Here is an 8960-nt window from a genome sequence, read left to right as displayed (position 1 = left end):
TATTTACCTTTATCTTGTTGTGGTGCTCAAGTATTTTATAAATTCTAGATATAAGTCCCTTATCTGACATGTCATTACCAAACACTTTTTCCCAGTCTGTGGCTTCCCTTTTTACCCTGTTATGAATTATTTTTTTGATGTATTGTTGGATTCTATTGGCCAGGATTTTATTCAGGATTTTTTCATCTAAGTTCAAGAGAGATATTGGCCTATTGTTTTCTATTGTGGTGGTGTACTTTGCTGGATTTGATATCAAGGATATGTTTGCTCCATAGAATGAGTCTGGGAGAATTCCATACTTTTCTATTTTCTGAAATAGTTCAGGTAGAATTGGTGATAGTTCTTTGAATGTTTGATAAAATTCACTTGTAAAACCATCTGTTCCAGGGCTTTTTTTTTGTTTGGAAGTTGTTGTATTACCTTTTCAATTTCTTCTTTTGTAATAGGTCTGTTCAGATGTTCAATTTTGGTTTGTGTCAGTTTAGGTAAGTTGTGCATTTCTAAGTATTTGTCCACTTCCTCTAGGTTTTCACATTTGTTTGAGTATAGTTTTTCATAATATTCTAATGTTCGCCTTTTTATTTTAATTGGTTCTGTTGCGATGTTGCCTGATTCATCTCTTATTCAGATTATTTGGGTCTTCTTTTCTTTTGTGAGTTTTGCTAGTGATTTGTTGATTTTATTGAACTTTTCCAAGTACCAACTCCTAGTTGTTGTTTTTTTTTTATAGTTTCAATTGTTTTTTGGTTTTCTATTTCAATTTTTTCAGCTCTAATTTTTATAATTTCAGTTTGTTTAGAGGGTATTGGGTTTTCTTGCTGTTCTTTTTCAATTTTCTGGAGATGTTGGGTTAGAGAGTCAATGGTCAGTTTTTGCTGCCTTTTGATGTGTTCACTTAATCCTATAATTTGACCTCTGATTACTGCTTTGAATATTTCCCAGAGGCTTTGGTAAGTGGTGTTTTCATTGTCATTTGTTTCAAGAAACTTTTTAATTTAATATTTTATTTCTTCTAGTACCCAGACTTGTTCAATAAAGGTGTTGTTCAGCTTCCAAATGTGTGGTTTTTTCTCCTTTATCTTATTATTAATTTCTAATTTTGTGGCATAGTGGTCTAAAAAGATGCCTTGTATTATTTCTACGTTTTTTAATTTATTGATGCTTGCCTTAATGATCTATTCAGGATAACATTCAATGCACATTGGAGAAGAAGGTATACTGTGTTTTTCTGGAGTGCATTAGTCTATAAATATCTATGAGGTCAAGTTGGTCTATTGTGTGGTTTAATTCTTCAGTATCTTGAGTTTCTTTCTGGTAGTTCTGTCTTTTCTTGAAAGGGATGTATTGAAGTCTCCAAGCACTATATTAGTGTTGTCTATTTGTTTTTTTGTTGTTGTTGTTGTTAATGTTTGTTTTACATATTTTCCAGGCCTTTTATTTGGTGCATAGATATTTATTATTGTTATATTCTCTTGTTCTATTGACCCTTTCAGCATTACGTTGTAATCTTCCTTGTCCTTCATAATGGTTTTTTCATTGCTATTTATTTTATCAGAGATTAATATTGCTACTCCTGCTTTTTTCTGGTTGCCATTTGTTTGGTATATTTTCCCCCACCCTTTTCTTTTTAGCCTTTCTTTACCTTCATTTGTCAGGTGTGTCTCTTGTAGATTACATATTGATGGATTTTGGTCTTTTTTCCAAGCTGCTACTCTTTTTATCTTTAGTGGTGCATTTAAACCATTCATATTCAGTGTGATTACTGAGAGGTAAGATTTTATTCCTATCATTGTGTTGAGTTCTTTTTGGTATTATTGCTTGTTATTTTGGACCATGCTGCTTTCTTGTGGCACCTCTGTAAGAAGGACCTCTCTGAGTCTTTCCTGCAACACTGCTCTTGTTTTTGCAAACTCTCTTAGGTTCTGCTTTTCTGGGAATATCTTGATCTCTCCTTCATATTTGATGGATAGTTTTGCTGGGTACTGTATTCTTGTTTGACAGTTGTGTTCTTTGAGTTTTTGATATATGTCCTTACACTCTCTTCTTGCTTGCATGGTTTCTGCTAAGAAATCAACACTTAATCTTACCTGCTCTCCCTTATAGGTTACTCTTTGTTTCTCCCTCACCGCTTTCAGGATTTTCTCCTTATCTTTGGTTCTGTAAAATTTAACTATGATATGCCTTGGTCTTTTTCTTTTGGGGTCTAGTCTATATGATGTTCGCTGAGCTTTTTGAATACATTTTCTCTCATTCTTCATTATGGATGGGAAATTTTCCTCTAGTAATTCTTTCACAACTTTTTCAGTGCCTTTACTTGCTTCTTATTGTTCTAGGATTTAAACGATGCACATATTATTTCTCTTGATAGTATCCCACCTTATTCTTAGGTTTTCTTCTTTTTTGAGTATTTTTTTTCCTTTCTCTAGCATATCAGTGGTGACAATTCTGTCTTCAATTTCACTGGTTCTGTGTTCCATTTCTTCAACTCTGCTCATGTGTCCCTCCATCATGTTGACAGCATCCGAAACATTGGACCTCATATTTTGGATAGTGATTTCTTGTTTTTCCAGTGCCACTAATGCCTCGTTTGTTTTCTCTGCATTGTTTTGGATTGGTTGTTTTTGTTCTTTGTTTCTTTGTTTGTTTATTGTGTGGGTTTTTTTTTTTTTTTAGTTTCTCCTGGGTTTTGTTTGTAGTATCCTGTAATTATTCAAGTTTGTCTTTTATCCATTGAATATATTTAATCATTTTCCTTTTAAGTTCAGTGTCAGAATGTTCTATCAGATTTTCTGGCTTCAGGAAATCCATTGATACTGTGTCACCCTTTGGGGGTGACATGTTGCTTTGTGCTTGTGTAGTGTGTGGAATAGCTTGCTTTCTTCGAGACATTGATATGTTCTTGATCTGAAGACAATGCTCTAGAGATCAATTGATCATCTATCCCACTTGTGTGTTTCTCTGTTTCTGACTTCAGAGAAATTTCAATTCAGAGCGTGTGAAGGCAACCTCTTATTGGTAAGACAGGTCAAGGTGCTCCCAATTAAGACAAGTTGATTGACCAACATGTAGGCACCAGTGTGGAGCCAAGTGGGGAGGGGCAGGCATGGGGGTGGGGCGATCACAAGGGCAGGTTAAACACTTGGGGAACCTCACTCGAACCTCAGCTGTCTGTTGTGCTCAAGATTGGGGTCCCTCAAATTCCAGCTGTCCGTCTCCCACCCAGTGGTTTTCACTCAGCGGTTTCTGCCCAGTGGCACTTATGCAGGTGCCCTCATGCAGCAGTCCCTGCCCAAACAGGGTCCTGGGTCCAACGGAACAAAAGAAGTCAATGTCAAATTCCTACCAACCCACTCGCCTCTGGCTGGTCTGCAGTGTCCACAAAGGACTGTTTACCACTGGCTGTCTCATTCCTGGGCAGTTGGCATGGCCTAAGAGAACTCAGCCAAATTCCCACCACTGGGTTTGCCCTTGGGTGCTCTCCCAGGTAATCGGCAGTGCCTCAGAAAACCTAGTCAGGATCCTTTTCTCCTACCAGATCAGTCCCACAGCAGCTTGGCTGGTGGCTTCAGATGATGGCTGGATCTACAGAGTGGCTGTGTGTTCCTGTAGCTCTGAAAGGAGTTGCTCCAACAAAAGTTCTGATTAAAAATCCTACTGTCCATGGCTCACTTTGTTGTTCGGTCTATGTGTGGCGTGAAGGACTCTCTAGTGGTCCTGGGGTGCCACTGGGGTCACAGGGCTGTGGCATCGGCAGAGGAGTGTGGTTGTGGCACCGTCACAGGGTGTAGAGAAGGAGGAGGCAGGGGCAAAAGGCTGTGGTGGGGATGGGGAGCATGGGGCTGTGGAACCACCACTGGGCATCGCTAGGGGTTTATGCAGTGGCTGGCCACTTGGCAGGGTCACATGGCAGCGGCTGCAATGGGGTCATGCAGTGGCAGGCCATTACTCCTCCGGGTCACATGGTAGCCAGGGGCGGTTGCTCTTCTGGGGGCCAGTCGCTTCTCTGGAGTCACGTGGTGGCAGGTGGGCGGTCACTTTCTGACTTAATGGGTCCCGTGGTCAAGCTAGACAGCAGTTATCCCCCAAATAACTGTGGAAGCATTGCAGGTAGTGCTGTCTTTAGCTCCTTCCTGCCGTCCACCATTCCTTCCTGCCACCTGTTGCTCCTTCCTCATCTTTTGTTTTTCTAACTGCTAGTGCCAAGAATGTAGATTAGGAATCAAAGCAAGATATTTAAATCATTGACAACTTCAGTCTTTTCTCTATCTATCATGAAACTGTCTAATGGCCTGGTGGTTAGGACCTTATTTATTTGATGTTGAGGTGCAATTCACATTGAAGACTGTAGTCCTTGACCTTCTGTAGCAAGCACTTCTAGTCCTCTTCATTTTTGGTGAGTAAAGCTGTGTCATCTGCATAATGTAGGTTGTTGATGAGTCTTCCTCAATCTTGATGCCACATTCTTCTTCATAAAGTTCAACCTCCCAGATGATCTGGTATAGACTGAAAATGTACAGAGAAAGGATACATCCCTGATGTATGCCTATCTTGATTTTGAACCATGAAGTATCTCCTTGCTCTGTTCAGACAACAGCTTCTTGGTCAAAATATAGGTTTCCTATGAGATGATCAGAAGTTCTGGGATTCAAATTCTTACCAGCATGTATAGTAATTATTATGTCTCAGACACTGCTTCAAGTACTTTAATGTATTAGCTATTTTACTAAAAAAAACAAAACTAATTGCCTTTGAATCAGAACTGACTCATAGCTAACCTGCAAGCCGGTTTTTGCAGGTTGTAAATCACACAAAAGGAGACTGTTCCTGAGAAGCTGCTGGTGGATTTAAACCATCAGAAAGGATCTGTCTTTGGATTAGCAGCACAACTCCCTACAAGTACACCACCAGTGCTCTCAGCTAGCTTTCAGTTGATTCTTTAAGTCGATGTTATTATTAGTTGTTGTTGTTTGTTATTAAGTGCTGTGAAGTCATAGATGACTCATAGTGATCCTATAAATGAAAGATTTGAATACTTGTATAACTTTCATAATTTCTCTAAGTTCACTGAGTTTCTGGAGGCAAGTTATTTCAGAAATGGATGCCACTTCTGCTTCCAAGCCTGTTTTAATCTGGGATCTCCACCAAACACTGTCAACCATACATAACCATTATCACATTTGACAACATTAGTGTCACAGTGTTTAGCATCACAGCGACCATGAATTACCGCTGTACAGCAAATCGACAGACCAGTGCTGTACCACTTAGCAGAATGTTTGACCAAAAACAATTAAAACCAGGCCTGGGGGGCACAGATTAAAATCATCCATGTTTAGCTTGGTAGCATAACTTTCTAGCCACTAAGCCAACAGAGTTCTCTCTATGACTCACAGCAATTCTATGAGCAATAGATCTAACCCTTGCCCTACTCTATGCCATCCTCACAATCTGAGACATGCTCAATCCCATTGTTACAGTCACCATATCAATCCATTGTGTTGAGGATCTTGTTTTCTTCTCTGATCTTCCAATTTTCTTAGAATGATGTCATTTCCCAAGGGCTGGAACCTTAACTGTTGTTAAGGGTCGTAGAGTTGTAGATGACTCAAAGTGACCCTATGAATGAAAGACCTGAACACTTGTATAACTTTCTCTAAGTTCATAGAGTTTCTGGAGGCAAGCTATTTCAGAAGTGGATGTCAATCCTGCTCCCAAGTCTGTTTACATTTTATGAAACAGGCAAACTGAGACATGGAAAAGATATAGTTAAGGTGACAAAATGGTAAAGACAAAAACATTAAAAATAGTTCATAATGATGAGCTGATGAAGATCATCTTATAGATCCTCTGGCACAGTATACATTGGTGCAGTCTTTGTAGCATTTTTTTTCTCACTTTCTCTCTTTAAAGTACAAGAGAATTTGTTGTTATTTAAAGAATTACTCCTTAGTGCATTCAGCCACATGGGATGAAAGGGATAGCGTTTACCCAGAGACAGATGCAAAAGGCAGCAAGAGAGAGGAAAGAAGAACTATTGAAAATGGGAAATACAGGGAGGAAATGGGAAGAGTGCTATTATTTTGTAGGATTACAGTCAAAGTCATGGCAAAAAGGTGTACAAAGTCTTAAATGAAAAATTAACTTGTTCTATAAATTTTTACCCAAACCATAACAAAACCTTTTTAAAAAAGGAAAAGAAACAGTTTAAGTCCTCATTCCAATAAAAGAAAAAGGACAACCTAATAATAAAAACATTCTTGTGTTTAAAACAGGGCTCAATATATCAGGCTGTTAACCAAATTTCAGCACTTTTAACTCATCAGCCATTACTCTGTAGAAAGATGAGCAGTCTCCTTCCACAATAAGCCACAGCCAGAAACCATGCAAGGTCACTATAGATCAGAACCAACTTAACAAAAGGGGGATGTATATTTAAAAACTTTGCTTCAATGTATAATGACCTTTTACATTTTTTATCAATGATATTCTTGATATCCTCCCACAGCTCATCCAGCCGTTGCTCATTAATGTCCGAGACCTCAAACCTGTTCCTGAGGTGGTTTTGAAATTCAGGTGGTAGACTCAAAGTCAAGTTTTAGAAGGCAAAAGGTGATTACCAAGTCAGAGGAGGAAGAAAAGACCAAGACGGATATCAGGAGAAACTCTGAATATTGCACTAGAGTGCCAAGAAGCCAATGTAAAGGGAAGAAATCAAGATATGAAGGAGTTGAACAGAAGATTCTAAAGGGCAGCACAGGAAAACAAAGTAAAGCATTGCAATGAAATGTGCAAGGAGCTGGAGTCAAAAAATCAAAAGGACCAAACTCACTCAGCATTTCTTAAGTTGAAGGTAATGAATAAGAAATTCAAACCTTGAGTTGCAATACTGAAGGATGTTTTGGGCAGAATATTGAATGATCCACGAAACATTAAAAGAAGATGGAAAGAGTATACAGTCATTGTACCAAAAGGAATTGGTGGACACAGAAGAATATCATCAAATAACATATAAGCAAGAGACTGTGGTGATGAAGGAAGAAGTTCAAGCTGCTCTAAAAAAAATGGCAAAAAAACAAGGCCCCAGGAATGATGGTATACCAATTGACATATTTCAACTAACAGATGCTGCCCTAGATGTGTTCACCAAGTTGTGTCAAGAAATCTGGAGGACAAGAACCTGGTCAACTGACTTTGAAGAGATCTATATTTGTTCCCATTTCAAAGAAGGGTGATCCAACAGAGTGTGGAAATTATAGAACAGCATCATTGATATCACATGCAAGCAAGATTCTACTGAAGATTATCCAAAAACTACTGGAACAGCACATCAGCAGAGAACTGCCAGAAGTCCAGGCTGGGTTTAGAAGGGGTCGTGGCATTAGGGATATGGTAGCTAAAGTTAGATGGATCTTAGCTGAAAGCAGGGAATACCAGAGGAATGTCTATCTGTGGTTCATTGACTATTCAAAGGCATTTGACTGTGTAGATTAAAATAAACTGTGGCTGACTCTGAGAAGAATGGGAATCCCAGAACACTTACTGTACTTGTACGAAACCTATAGTTGGACCAGGGGGCAGTCATCAGAGCAAGAAAACACTGCATGGTTCAAAATTGGGAAGGGTGTGTGCCAAGGATGTGTCCTTTCTCCATATCTTTTCAATCTATATGTAGAACAGATTATTCAGGAGACTGGACTCTACAAGGGGAAGTGTGGCATTAGGATTTGAGATAGACTCATCAACAATCTGCATTATGAAGATGACACAACCCTGCTTGCTGAAACTGAGGAGGACCTGAAGTGCTGGCTGCAGAAGGTCAATGACTGCAGCCTTCAATATAGATTGGAGCTCAACATCAAGAAAACAAAGATTCTCACCACTGGGTCGATTGGCAGCATCATGATAGATGATGAAGAGATTGACATTGTTGAAAGCTTCAGTTTTTTTTTTACTCTACAATTAACGCTTTTGGTACCAGCAGCCAGGAAATGAAAAGATAAATTGTGTTGGGTAAGTCTGCTGTCAGAGACCTTTCCAAAGTACTGAAGAGCAATGGTATTAATCAAGAGACTTAGGTGCACCTGATACAGGCCATAGTCTTTGTAATTACTTACTATGCTTCAGAAAACTGGACAATGGCTAGTGATGATAGAAGGCCTTTGAGCTGAGTTGCTGGAAAAGAGTATTGAATATATTATGGACTGCTAGGAGATTAAACAATTTCATCCTAGATAAGGTGAAGCCAGGCTGCTCCTTGGAGGCAAAGATTCTGAAGCTTTGTCTGACATACTTTAGACATGTTGCAAGGCAGGGTCAGTCCTTGGAGAGGGACGTCATGCTTGGGAGGGTGGAGGGACAGCACAGAAAAGGAAGATCCTTGATAAGGTGGATTCATTCAGTGACTGGAGTAATGTGGATAGGTGTGTCTGAGACAATAAGATAGGAACGGGATAGAGCAGGGTTTAGGGCTGTTGTGCATAGGGTTACTATGAGTCGCAGGTGACTCGACAGCGCATAACAAAAACAACAATGTGTAAAATACACATTAAAAGAAATCTTAAGTATCTTGAATATAATACTGAATCCAATGATACCATCTTGCAGGTTTTGAGACTTAAATGCTAAGAAAAATACTTTTATTCTCTTGTATTTGTATTACAAAATATTTTGACAAAAGGGTTTTATTGTGGGGAGTGGAAAGGAGAACGGTGGAAAATTTTATAGAGTTCCATGTTTCTGGAGAATGTTCAAGCAACATGAGCCTGTTTATCTGTGGAACTGTGGCTTCCACCAGTTGTCTGGTGCAGAGCAATTACTTTAGTTCACTTAGCTGAGTTAAACATTTAGCACTAAATATTATTGTCCAAGTTGATCACAGATTTTATTTTTTTTTATTATTAATTTTATTAGTTTTAATGAACATTTACAGGGATTTTGGGTTTTCATTCCTTCATTGCTGC

The 8960-nt window shown here is 38.9% G+C and overlaps 1 pseudogene; it reads right to left on the bottom strand.

Annotated features, from left to right (window-relative positions):
* LOC102855065 overlaps positions 1-8379 on the bottom strand; it is an 11084-nt pseudogene extending 2705 nt beyond the window's left edge.
* Positions 8380-8960: the final 581 nt, after the last annotated feature.

Source organism: Elephantulus edwardii, unplaced genomic scaffold, assembly GCF_000299155.1.
Source record: "Elephantulus edwardii isolate Elephantulus edwardi_28Jun2011 unplaced genomic scaffold, EleEdw1.0 scaffold00298, whole genome shotgun sequence".
Taxonomy (NCBI): domain Eukaryota; kingdom Metazoa; phylum Chordata; class Mammalia; order Macroscelidea; family Macroscelididae; genus Elephantulus; species Elephantulus edwardii.
Note: the sequence above shows the minus strand (reverse complement) of the source record. Positions and strands in the feature narration are given on the sequence as shown.